At 42.7% G+C, this 14,604-nt stretch overlaps 1 protein-coding gene across 6 annotated transcripts in view; it reads left to right on the top strand.

Moving 5' to 3' along the window:
* NKTR (natural killer cell triggering receptor) overlaps window positions 1–14,604 on the top strand; it is a 1,518,686-nt gene that overhangs the window by 715,921 nt on the left and 788,161 nt on the right. The window lies entirely within an intron of this gene.

Raw genomic sequence — 14,604 nt, 5'->3', positions numbered from 1 at the left:
AAGGGTCAATTTTGCAATGTTTCAGCACAAGGACCTTGCAGGCCCTGTTCAGTTTGATGATAAAATGGGTATTTGCAAGGAGTCACGGGGTTTGGGTTTTTTTAAACGCTGAAAACAGAATCTGCCTGAACATGTTAAAGCAAAATTATTAGATGCACCATTACAGCATGATACTTTGTTTGGTACTAAAGCAGAAGAGGTGTTGAAAAAAATGGAGGATAAAGCAAAATCCATGCAGACAGTCAAGGATTTCTTACAGGTACAACCACCCAGGTTTAGCAGGAACTGGCCTTCTAAAAATTGGTCCTTTCCAGTGTCAGACAGGCCACAAAGAGGCAGATACAGGCTTCCCAGAGGCAGATCTCAGCCCTAAGGCTCATACAGGCCTATACAATGGGGTGCTCCTACCTCCAAAAGCGGAGAAGACAATCACAGCCTTACAGGAAACAGTCCCAATGACTTTCCTCTACCAGTTCCAAATACTTTTATTTTGGTAGTCCCCTTAGGGGGAAAACTAGCACTTTTTTTATCAAATTGGCAAATGGTTACCCAAGACAAATGGGTCCTGAACATAGTTTTTCACACTCTACCAAGGTCAAAAGGTATGCCAAACCTGCCCACACAATCAATGGGCAGAGGCACAAAAACAAATTACAGCCCTCATGGACATGAGGGTCATTCAGCAAGTACCACAACAAGAGCAGGGGCAAGGATTTTACTCCAGACTTTTCCTAGTACACAGAAAGGACAAAACCTGGAGACCAATACTGGACCTGTCTGTACTAAATACGTTTCTGGAAGTTCCAAAATTCAAGATTTTGACTCTACAGCAGCTACTGCCCATGCTGGGCAAGAAGGCTTGGCTTGTAACTTTGGACCTAAAAGAGGCACACCTGCATGTCCCAATCAGACAATCTTGCAGAAGTTACCTCAGATTCATAGCTGGCTCAATGTATTACCAATTCTCTGAACTGCCCTTTGGCTTATCTACTGCGCCCAGGGTCTTCACAAAATGCCTGGCACCAGTAATTGCATTTTGCAGTCAAAAAGGAATTCAAATATATCCCTACTTGGATGACTGCCTAATTCAAGCAGAGAACAAAGATATTCTTCTGCAGCATCTGGCGTTTGTAAAAAGATTACTAATTGGCCTAGGGTACACAGTAAACGAAAAGAAAGCAAAACTAGTGCCCTCTCAAGAGATTATATTCCTGGGTGCAAGCTTAAATACAACTGCCCAGATGACTTATCTCACGCCAGACAAACAAAAGCATCTGACTACTTACTTCAAGAAATTGGCAACAAAAACCCACTTATCTGCAAGGACAATCCTGCAGGCCTTGGGTTTCATGGCATCCTGCATTCTACCAATTCCATATGCCAGACTGCATATGAGGAAACTACAATGGTATCTAAAAAGTGTTTGGACTCAACATTGCCCTGCCTGCAACAGGAGTTTCGATGGTGGGCAGAAGCCTGTCACCACAACAAGGGTCTACCATTCAGTCTACCCACAGCCAGACAGACACTGACAACGGATGCATCAGATTATGCCTGGGGGGCCCATATGGCAGGAAAATGTATTCAGGGCACATGGCCTGCAAACCAGATGCATCTTCACATCAATCAAAAAGAAATGCTAGCTGTTCAAAATGCCCTGACAGCTTTCAAGGACCTGCTTCATCCAGGACAGTTACTGATAAAGACAGACAACACTATGGTCATGTGGTACATAAACAAGCAGGGAGGTACACATTCCTACCCCCTCTGCAGACAAGCAATGACCTTATGGGACACAGCATTGGCTTTTCAAGTTCACCTGCAAGCACAATTCCTGCCAGGAAAAACACATACTCTGGCAGACGAACTAAGCAGAAACCTCATGGATCCCCACGAATAGAAACTGAATCCACAAGTCTTCAGCATGATAATAAGGAAATGGGGATGCCCAGACATAGATCTATTTGCCTCCCCTTACAACTGCCAATTGCAGAGATTTTGCACAAGGATTTATCACAAGCAAGCATGGAAAGTGGGCGCCCTATCCTTAAGCTGGAAAAATCTAACAGTATATGCCTTTCCTCCACTGCCTCTCCTTCCCAGGGTACTCCTAAAGGTCTGCAAGAGAAGCCAAAAATGATACTGATTGCACCAGACTGGCCACCCCAGCACTGGTACCCAATCCTAAAAAGCTTGTCTCAAGGTTTAGCATGGATATTGCCTCAAACTTCTCACTTGCTGACCCAACAAAACAATCGGATCCTGCGCAGCCAACTCAGGACCCTAAATCTGGCAGCATGGCAGATAATGTAGCCATTCAGAACAATCCTCTTTCAAAAGCTGTTATCTTGGAGGCCAGGAGGCCCAGTACCAGAAAATCTTATGCAGAGAAATGGAAGAGATTCTGTGCTTGGAACCAGGAACAAGGCATTGACGCATGTGTACCAAGTATCCCTCAGATTTTACAATACCTGAGATGCTGAACAAAGGCCTTTCTTTCTCATCAATTAAGATTCATGCCTCTGCCATTTCAGCCCATCACAATGCGGAACCAACTATCGTTTCTCATCCTTTAATAAGGCAGTACCTCAGAGGGGCCAAAAATATTAGGCCTCCAAGGAGAGCACCATTTCCGGCCTGGGGCCACAGTTATGTTTTGGAAAAACTCACACTGCCTCCTTTCGAGCCAGCATCAACAGCATATATAAAATTCTTATCCCGGAAAACAGCTCTGCTCCTAGCAATAACCTCTGCAAGGCGAGTCTTGGAGTTACAAGCACTCATGGCTGTGGAACCTTTCATCATTTTGCATCCAGACAGGGTTTCTCTGAGGACAAACCCTACATTTATGCCTAAGGTGGTGTCCAGTGTGGCCCTCAACCAAATCATTCACTTGCCAACCTTTTATCCAAATCCACAGAACAAGGGTGAGAAAATTCTGCATTCTTTGGACATACACAGGCAGCTACACTTCTACTTGGACAGAACTAAAGCTTTCAGAAAGACTGAGCAACTTTTAGTGTCATATGCTGCAGGATCACAATGAAAGGCTATCTCAAAACAGACTATTTCTAAATGGATAGGCCATTGCATCCGTTTCTGCTATTCTCTACATGGCAAATCAGTGCCTAAGGGAATTAGGTCTCATTCCACCAGAGCAGCAGCCACTTCAGCAGCCTTCCTCAGAGGAGTACCAACCAAAGATATCTTACAGGATGCAACCTGGAGTTCAGTGCACACCTTCACAATGCACTACCACTTACCTCTTTACTCGAAGTCCAGAGCAGGCTTTGCCACTGCAGTCCTGCTGGGCCTCATAGCCTCTCCTAATCCTATTTAGCCCAGCCACCCATACTCTGCTTTGGGATTCAACCGAAGATTAATGACTGCAACAGTGAAACACGATGAATATAGTACAGTTGTGTACCTACCATAAATGTAGATGTTCAAGTGTATTCACTGTTGCAGTCCAGGTTACCCACCCACCATCCCCCGTTTCTTTGCTGGGTCTGTCTGCACTTCTCTAGCCTATACAACCTATTTGGTGTATTTGCTTGTAGATGAAGGAAGTGTTATTTTTGTGCATGCATTTTTATTGGCATATTTTTTCAGCCTACCAATTTGGGGGCACCTGACATCTGGGGCAAGAAAAACTGAAGAAAATGGCATCGGCTGCATCTTTTATACCTCTGGCGCACTGATGTCAGGGAAGAGGCGACAGCAACCGACGCCGGACCTAGACTTTGGAATTCTGGCCGACTGAGGGTAGCCCGCCAGCAGGATAACCAAAGAATAATGACTGCAACAGTGAATACACTCAAACATCTAAATTTATGGTAGGTACACAACTGTACTTTCTCCGATCAACCCTACCAGTGCCCCTGAAAGGGGGCCCGACTTTTTGGCTCTGGAGGCAGTCGGGGGTCACTTGTCTTTGTACCCAGAAATCTAGCTAAACATAACAACAGATACATGGGTACAAAGCATCATTTCCAGAGGATATTTCATACCGTTCTCTTCCCCTCCCATTCCTGTAAAGAGAATCCCAGATGTTCCACCCAATCTCAGGGAACAAGCAATCGTATAGGTCCACAGATTGCTAGAAAAAAAGAGTCATCCAAACAGTCCCTGCAGACCAAGTTGGATTCGGAACTTACTCAAGATTCTTTTTGGTACCAAAGAAAACAGGTGACTGGAGACCTATTTTGGACCTCAGCAGACTCAACCAGTTTGTAAAGAAAGAGAAGATGTTCTTCGTGTTTCACTGTTGCAGTCATTATATTTGGGTAATCTGCTGGCAGGTTGCCCTAAGTTGGCCTGAATTCCAAAGTCTTGGTCCTGCGTCGGTTGCGATCTCCTCTTCCATGACATCAGGTCGTCAGGGGTATAAAACATGCAGCCGATGCCATTTTCTTTAGTCTTTCTTGCTGCGCGGTGCCCGAAGCAGAAGCATTTTGCAAGTGCCAGTCGGCCGACTACTGAAATGTTGCATTTAAATTTCAGAACCGAAATGTTCACTAAAGCTAAGTACCCCGTTGGGGAAACTTTTTTCTTGCTTTTTACTGATGTCAGAAAAAGTTAATAATTGTATTACTTGTGGGAAGCAAATACCTCATAAGGATTTCCATTCATACTGTATTCCTTGCCAAGGCCCTGATCACAACGTGCCTGGCTGTCGGTTTTGTGCTAGATTTAACCAACGCACTATTAAGCGTCAGTGTATCTTTGCATCTAAGTGCTTTTGAAACAGATTTATCTACCCACATATGTCGTCGGATAGCAATCCGACTACCGGAGTACATAAAAAACACAAAGAAAAGGACAGAGAAAGGCAGTCGAGATCCAAAACCGACGACGAAGCTTCTCCTAAGCCAGTCGCGGGTTCGCCGGTACTCAGGCAGTTTCGCAGCCCCTGATACCTTCGAGTCGCAGGCCTCTACCGACACCCATGTGGAGTCCGGCATGCCGCAAGATACTCAAGGTATTGGACCGATGGATGTATCTCCCTCGGATGGGTCCGGAGCCACTGAGCAGGCACTGGCTTCTGAGGATGTATTCAGACCTCAACATTTTTATATAATACCGACGAAAGCTGCAAAACCAAAGGCAAAGACACCTTCTAAAACTAAAAAAACGACGCCTGAGCCACATGCACAGGCCTCTATGCCTAAAAAACAGATGATCAAAATGGCTGAAGACCTTATTACGTTGATCAGGGGTTCCCATCCCCTTCCAGATAAGAGGCCTAGGCAAGACACTGATTATGAGTCTTCAGATCAGGTTTTTATTTCTTCTGATTAGGAATTATCTATACCTCCCTATAAGGATTCTGGTGCAGAGGAGTCTATACCATCTGCATCACCTCCTGAGGATTTTTCATTTGGAGAAACCTTGCATACTTTGAGGGGAGCATTTTCACTGGGAGAGTCAAGATTTCTCAGAATCAAAAAAGAGGCTCAGGGATTTCCTTCTTCTCCCTCAGCACAGGCCTTTAGCCATACCCCCTGTTTTAGACATTGTGGATGATGTGTTTTCAGAGTCAAGCTTGACCCCTGACTCCTTACCTCCGGCTCCCAGCAAGCCTGACAGATATTACAGGGTCCCGGACTCACACAAATTTTTATTTAGAAACCCTGCTGCTGATCCTGAAATTATTTCACAGGATCCAAAGGGAGTTAAGGCCTCAACAGCAAAACATCCTACCCCCTCTGACAGAGATTCAAGGGCACTGGATAGATGGGGGGAAAAGGTTTATACATCTGCAACCTTGGCGATTAGGGCCTTAAACTGCCGGTTTCATATGCTCAAGTATCAACATGTTATGGGATTGCTTAAACAGAAAATGATGTTGATTTCTGAATGTGCAGAAAATAAGTAATTGCAGGAATTATTCCATGCAGCTGAACAGGTTGGAAAGCATACTTTGCAAAGCGGTTTTGATTCCTTAGAGGCCTCATGCACGGCCGCAGTTACTGGATCTGTGATTAGGAGGCATGCCATGCTAAAGGAACAAAATTTGCCTGATCATGTTAAATCTAAATTACTAGATACACCTTTACAGCATGATACTCTGTTTGGTATTAAGGCAGAAGAGGTTTTAAAGAAAATGGAAGACAAAGCTAAGTCTATGCAAACTGTAAAAGACTTCTTAAAAGTGCAGCCACCAAGTTTCAGGAGACACTGGCCTACAAAAATTGGTCCTTTTCTGTGTCAGACAGAGCTCAAAGGGGCAAATCCAGACGCCCTAAGGGTTCCAGATACCAGGCACAAGATTCATACAGGTTAAAGTAATGGGACGCTTCTACCTCCAAATCTGGAGGAGATAAAGCGCAAACCTACAGAAAACAGTCCCAATGACTTCCCTCTGCCTACACCAAGCACTTATCTTTTGGCAGCACCCTTACGGGGAAAATTAGCACTTTTTGCTCAAAATTGGCAGTTAATAACCCAGGATAAGTGGGTGCTAAACATAGTATCACAGGGATACAGATTCCATTTCCATACTCTGCCAATGGCAAACGGTTGGCCAGATCTGCCAAAAAATCAGTGGGCAGAGGCACAGAAACAGGTTACGTCCTTCATGGATATGGGCACCATTCAGCCAGTACCAGAACAGGAAAAAGGACAGAGTTTTTACTCAAGACTGTTCTTGGTACCCAGAAAGGACAAGGCCTGGTGGCCAATACTGGATTTATCGATTATGAACACATACCTGGACATTCCAAAATTCAAAATGCTGACTTTGCAGCAGCTTCTGCCCATGCTGGGCAAGAATGCTTGGCTGGTGACATTAGACCTAAAAGAGGTATACCTGCATGTCCCAATAAGGCAATCGTGCAGAAGATACCTCAGATTCAAGGCTGGCTTAATGCATTACCAATTCTCTGCACTGCCCTTTGGCTTATCTACTGTGCCCAGGGTCTTTACAAAGTGCCTGGCACTAGTAATTGCATTTTGCAGACAAAGAAGTATACATATATATCCTTACTTGGACGACTGTCTCATTCAAGCAGAGAGCAAGGACATTCTTCTTCAACACCTGGCATTTGTGAAAAGACTTCTAACATGCCTAGGGTACACAATAAATGAAAAGAAATCACAACTGGTACCTTCTCAAAAGATAACATTCCTGGGTGCAAGCTTGAATACAACTGCCCAGATGGCTTACCTCATGCCAGACAAGCAAAGGCAACTGGCTACTTACTTCAAATTGATGGCAACAAAAACCCAGTTATCTGCAAAACAAATTCTGCAGGCTTTGGGCTTCATGGCATCCTACATCCTACTGATTCCATATGCAAGACTGCATATGAGGAAACTTCAGTGGTACCTAAAAAGCTTATGGAGTCAACATTGTCACAGTCTGGAAACAATGATTCCTGTCATTCCCTGCCTACAACAGGAGTTTCTATGGTGGGCAAAGGCATGTCACCAAAACATGGGACGGGCCTTCACTCTACCCCCTGCCAGCCAAACCTTAACAACAGACGCATCAGATTATGCCTGGGGGGCCACATGGCGGGAAGATGCATTCAGGGCATATAGACAACAAAACAGATGCATCTACGTATCAACCAGAAAGAGATGCTAGCTGTTCAAAATGCCCTGGCAGCCTTCAAGGACTTACTTCATCCAGGACAACTACTGATAAAGACAGACAACACCACGGTCATGTGGTATATAAACAAGCAGGGGGGCACGCAGTCATATACCCCCTTTGCAGAATAGCCATGGCACTGTGGGACACAGTTTTGACTTACAAATACATCTTCAAGCTCAATTCCTTCCAGGAAAACAAAATATTCCGGCGGACGATTTAAGCAGAAACTTTATGGATCCTCACGAGTGGAAACTAGATCCACAAGTCTTCAGCATGATAACAAATAAGTGGGGGAGCCCAGACATGGATCTATTTGCCTCTCCTCAAAAATTGTCAATTCAAAAGATTCTGCACAAGGACTTATCACAGACAAGCATGGAAAGCGGACGCCCTATCCTTCAGTTGGAAAAACCTATCAGTTTCCTCCTCTGCCTCTTCTTCCCAAGGTCCTCCTAAAAGTCAGACAAGAGAAACCAAAGATGATACTAATTGCCCTGGACTGGCCCCGCCAGTACTGGTACCCAATCCTAAGGAACTTATCTCAATACCCAGCTTGGACCTTACCTCAAAGACCTCAACTACCGACCCAGCAAAACAATCAGATCCTGCACAATCATTTCCAGACACTGAACCTGGGAGCATGGCTGATCATGTAGTTATACAGACAACACCTCTCAGTAAAGCTGTGATGGATGTCATTTTGGAAGCCAGAAGGCCTAGTACTAGAAAATCTTATGCTGATAAATGGAAGAGATTGTGTGCTTGGGATCAAGCACAAGGAACTGATACAGCAGAACCAAATATTCCTCAGATATTGCAATACTTGACTGAGATGCTTGACAAAGGCCTATCTTTCTCATCAATTAAAATCCATGCCTCTGCCATTTCGGCTCATTACAATACAGAGCCACCAATCTTTTCTCACCCTTTATTAAAGCAGTATCTTAGAGGAGCCAAAAATTTAAGGCCTCCTAGAAGATCACCAATACCTGCATGGGACCTCTATTATGTGTTGGAAAAGCTCACCCTGCCTCCATTTGAACCAGCTGCTACTGCTGATATAAAGTTCTTATCATGGAAAACAGCTCTGCTACTAGCAATTACTTTAGCAAGAAGAGTCTCAGAGCTACAGGCCCTCATGGCTGTGGAGCCTTTTATCATATTTCACCCAGATAGGTTGTCTCTGAGGACAAATCCAACATTTATGCCGAAGGTGGTTTCCAGTGTGGCTCTTAACCAAACTATTCATCTGCCAACCTTTTATCCAAATCCGCAGAACAAGGGGGAGAGAATTCTGCATTCCTTGGATATACACAGACAGCTAAGATTCTACTTGAGCCAGGACTAAAGCTCTAAGAAAAACTGGGTAATTACTAGTGACATATGCTGCAGGATCAGAAGGAAAGGCTATTTCAAAGCAGACTATTTCAATGTGGATAAGCCACTGCATTCATTTCTGCTACTTACACCATAGTAAACCTGTGCTCAAGGGCATTAGGTCTCATTCCACCAGAGCTGCAGCTACTTCAGCAGCCTTTCTCAGAGGAGTACAAACCAAAGTCATTCTAGAGATTGCTACTTGGAGTTCTGTTCACACCTTTACAAAGCATTATCATTTGCCTTTCTACTCTGTCCAGGGCAGGCTTTGCCACTGCATTTCTGCAGGGCCTTATAGCCGCACCTAATGCTGTTTAGCTCCAGCCTCCCAACCATAGCTTTAGGATTCTACCCAAATGTAATGACTGCAACAGTGAAACACAAAGGACATAGTACAGTTGTGTACACTTACCATAAATGTAGATGTTCGAGTGTATTCACTGTTGCAGTCCAGGTTACCAACCCGCCATCCCTCTTTCATTCTGGAGTTTATCTCTACTTCTCTATCTTCTACAGCCTATGTGGTGTATTTGCTTGTAGATGAAGGTAAAGTTTATATTGATAGAGAGAAAAGATAAAGTATACACCAAGACAACGGAGCCAAGACCCAGCTATAGCAATGGTAATGAAATAACAAAAAATGAAGAAAGTCGCCATGCGCTGGGTCAAATGGTTGGATCTTAAAAGAACTCAAAGTAAATCAGTCCAACTGCAGTCCATACGCAAGCTCACAAACTCCCAAACGAAGAATGCACAAATTCCCATGCAAGAAGTAACAAACGCTGCTGTCGTGGAATAAAGACAATTTATTGGAACAAAAACTGTAAGCGCTTTCACCCGTAGGCTTCTTCAGACAGTATGAACATAATACATCCATTCACATCTTAAATGCAAGCTAAACCCAAATCATTGGTTAAAAACTGTCATGTGCATACTGGAATTATTCCCCAAATAATAACATAGTTAAGAAGTTCAAGCGCTAAAATCCCATTTAAGGATTCAATTCAACAACATCACATATAAAAAATATATAGTAAATACAGTTAAAACAGTACATAAAATAATACATAAAATAAGGGTGCGAGTAGTGTCCTAAATTCACTAATGGGGTCTATAACATCTCTTTTTCCTCAGGACAGGTGCTATATGCACCTTATCATTAATACCAGGGGGCTTATCCGCCCTACATCTAATAATCCACCTCATCTCCTTCTCAAGGGTATGATTGATGATATCACCACCCCTAGCATTACTGAAAACTACCTGTAAAACACAGAATTTAAAAACGTGTTCTGGACCTGTTGCTTTAACGTGCTTGGCTAACGCATTTATATCACTTCCTGTCCTAATCAAATAGAGGTGCTCCCTAATCCTTTCTTTCAAAGTCCTGTTCGTTTTACCTATGTAAAACGAGGGACATGCAGAGCACCTCGCTAAGTAAACCACGTTTGAACTCATACAGTTTAGATCCTACCACTTCCTTAACTACCGGATCTATAGTTAAAACCTCCCATCGCTTCTCTAAGATACCTCTAATTGCACCTGCATCTTGAGTAAAAAACAAAGGAGCTCTCACGGTGCTAGGTTGACTCAAGGGACCAGATGGTATTGTCTCTCCTACACTGAGACGTTCAGAGAAGTACGGTCTAGCTGCACCCAATCTTAAGTGCATGAACCTCTGATCGCATCCTATCAAAGGTGTGCTCACTGTACCCTCTGTCAATGAACATACATCTCATTTTATCAAGTTCTTCTACATAACCTACCTCAGTAGGATTCAATCTAGCTGCCCGCATGATTTGTCCCTTCATGACATTACTAAAAATATACGTAGGATGCATACTTCGCCTATGCAGTAAAGCATTCCTATAACAAGATTTCCTGTGTATGCAGGTATTCAAAAGTCCATTAGGTAGTCTGGTCAGTAGGACATCTAGAAAAGGAATAACCTCTCTCGAATAATTCAAAGTGAATTTCAGGAAACTGGTGGACCTATTCAATTCCTCCAGAAATAATAACAACTCATCAACAGTACCAAACCAAATAAAAAAGAGGTCGTCCACAAACCTCTTATAAAATCCTATATGCTCCCTATACTGACATGTCTGAAAAAGAAATTGGTCCTCCCAACAAGCCATAACAATGTTGGCGTAGCTATTGGCACACGAGGTGCCCATAGCCACGCCGTCATTCTGAAGATAAAAATCATCCCCAAACATAAAGACATTGGTGGTAAGCACAGTTTCCAAGAACAAGGCCAGTAAATCTACAAATTTGGCAGTCAGATCAGACTTAGAACGTAGGTAATTCTGAATAAACATGACCCCTAGATCATTGGATATAGTGGTAAATAAACTTACCACATCCAGAGTAACTAGTAGGAATTCACTCAGAGGGTCTATGTCTTTCATATAGGCATAAAGTTCAAGCAAAAACTGCTTGCTGTCCCTTAAAATATGTGAGTTGTTGTCAACTAAAGGACGTAAAAAGTATTCAAGATAAATGGACATAGGTTCTGTGAGCCATCCCTGCCCAGACACAATAGGTCTCATGGGAGGGTGGCTCAAGGACTTATGGACTTTAGGAAGACCCTGGAGAACAGGTATCCGAGGGTTCCTAACTCTAAGATACTGATATAAATCATCAGAGATATCTTTGTTCAACAACAACTCATCTAGCATATCAAACACTTGGAACACCTTTTCAGTAATAACATGCATATTAATCTTTGTGTAAAAGGACCTATCACTTAATAACAAATCCATACTAGCCATATAGTCAGTCAATTCCATCAGGACTATAGGTCCACCCTTATCAGCTGGTCTAATAACGATGTTAGGATCCATTTTCAAGGAATCAAGAGCCTGTCTCTGCTGAAAATTCAAATTCCGTCTAACCTTAGACTCTCTTTTATTTTCACCAAAATGCTCATAAATATCATTCCCAACAAGACGTGAAAAAGTATCTAACAAAGGGTGCAGTTGTGGTATATACACGCTGTTAGGCCTAAACCGAACCTGACGTGTACCATCTAAGGTACCAAAATCTAACTTCACTTGTACATTCCTTATGAAAGACTTCAAATCAATAATAGAATCAACCAAATCACCTCGTGCAGTCGGAATGAAGCTCAGGCCCTTATTCAATAAATCATATTCATGGGCACTCAAAGCCCTATTCATTAAATTAATCACTAATGTGTTGCGGTCCTGTCCCACATTTTCTTCAGGGTTGGGCCCACAATATCGTTCCCTGACCCTTTCCTCTTGTGTCGTCCCCGACTCATAGACCTCCCTCTCCCTATGCGCTGCGTCTGAGCTATCGGGAAAGGGTTAAATACTGTCCCAGTTCTAGGTAAAACAACACCATCATTGGTACTAGTAGGGAGCTTCTTACGAACAACCATGTCAGCCACCCTTACCTGCTCACTACTGTTAGGGGATTGAATACATTCCATACTACTTGGGGTACACACCCCTGCATTTACAACATTGGGAGGGATATGCGATGGGTCACTAACCCCCACAGATGTACCACTAACCATTCCCAAAACCTCACCAACATTCATGGGAGTGGTTAGACCAGAGACGCCATCAGTAACAGCCTCTCCACTGAAGACTTGACCTCGCAAAACCTGTAAACTACTAAGTTCACGTGAAGTATTCACGGTAATATTAGAGGTAGTATTAGGATTAGGAACACTACTCGCACCCACTGCTTGGCCATGACCAACAAATCTAGGCCAAGTAAATACATGATTACTATTAAAATCCTTCAAATCTCTTAAAATTTTACTCTTTTTCTGTTCGAGTAAACGTTTTTCAAACAATATTACATTATCAACAACATTATCCAACAACATTTCGACAGTATCGCTGCCACATTTAGCCTTAATTCCATCATATAATTCATTCACATTTCTCTGCAAAATGTCCTCCTCAGGTTTGTGGAAGTCTATTAAGAGTCTCATATAATTGAAACTCAGCTCTAAATTGAGCTGTTGCCACTTGTACAATAACTCCGGAAAAGTGTTACCTGAGGTGGGCATTTTCAGTATACGGAGCCCACGTGGCACTATCTTTTTAGCCAGACACGCTTCGAAGTGCTGGCGTTGTAACTGCAACCTTTTAAGCTTCATAAGTTCCTTCTCCAACGTATTTAAATCATCCGAGACAGAAAATAAAGTCCCAGCATTTACATCCTCAGCGTTCTCCTCCAAACGCGGCTCGTACAGGAGCAACATGTTAGTCTTTCCCATCACACAACCTTGAAAGCGTTCCGCTCCTTGATTGGTCGACCCTCTCGTCCTCGGTACGCAAGGCAATTCAACTTTATCAGCAACCAACTAAGCCATTCTCCTTGCTTGGTGTAAATATAGCACGCAAATATAAAGAGAAAAGATAAAGTATACACCAAGACAACGGAGCCAAGACCCAGCTATAGCAATGGTAATGAAATAACAAAAAATGAAGAAAGTCACCATGCGCTGGGTCAAATGGTTGGATCTTAAAAGAACTCAAAGTAAATCAGTCCAACTGCAGTCCATACGCAAGCTCACAAACTCCCAAACGAAGAATGCACAAATTCCCATGCAAGAAGTAGCAAACGCTGCTGTCGTGGAATAAAGACAATTTATTGGAACAAAAACTGTAAGCGCTTTCACCCGTAGGCTTCTTCAGACAGTATGAACATAGTACATCCATTCACATCTTAAATGCAAGCTAAACCCAAATCATTGGTTAAAAACTGTTATGTGCATACTGGAATTATTCCCCAAATAATAACATAGTTAAGAAGTTCAAGCGCTAAAATCCCATTTAAGGATTCAATTCAACAACATCACATATAAAAAATATATAGTAAATACAGTTAAAACAGTACATAAAATAATACATAAAATAAGGGTGCGAGTAGTGTCCTAAATTCACTAATGGGGTCTATAACATCTCTTTTTCCTCAGGACAGGTGCTATATGCACCTTATCATTAATACCAGGGGGCTTATCCGCCCTACATCTAATAATCCACCTCATCTCCTTCTCAAGGGTATGATTGATGATATCACCACCCCTAGCATTACTGAAAACTACCTGTAAAACACAGAATTTAAAAACGTGTTCTGGACCTGTTGCTTTAACGTGCTCGGCTAACGCATTTATATCACTTCCTGTCCTAATCAAATAGAGGTGCTCCCTAATCCTTTCTTTCAAAGTCCTGTTCATTTTACCTATGTAAAACGAGGGACATGCAGAGCACCTCGCTAAGTAAACCACATTTGAACTCATACAGTTAGTATTAGTGGACAATTTATACTCATAATATGTAACTGGATGTACAAATGAAGTAGTATCATCAATAAAAGCACATTGATTGCAGCGTCCACAGGGGCGTGTATTGTGGTCCATCCGAGAAGCACTATCAGGGAAGCTACTAAAACTTTTATAGCATAACAAACTCTTTAAATTTGGTTTGTTCTTATATGACACCATAGGTTTAGATCCTACCACTTCCTTAACTACCGGATCTATAGTTAAAACCTCCCATCGCTTCTCTAAGATACCTCTAATTGCACCTGCATCTTGAGTAAGTTTATATTGATGCATGTATATATAGTTTTTATACATATAT

The sequence above is a fragment of the Protopterus annectens genome, chromosome 3.part0 (genome assembly GCF_019279795.1).
Source record: "Protopterus annectens isolate FY-2018-M chromosome 3.part0, PAN1.0, whole genome shotgun sequence".
Taxonomy (NCBI): domain Eukaryota; kingdom Metazoa; phylum Chordata; order Ceratodontiformes; family Protopteridae; genus Protopterus; species Protopterus annectens.
Note: the sequence above shows the minus strand (reverse complement) of the source record. Positions and strands in the feature narration are given on the sequence as shown.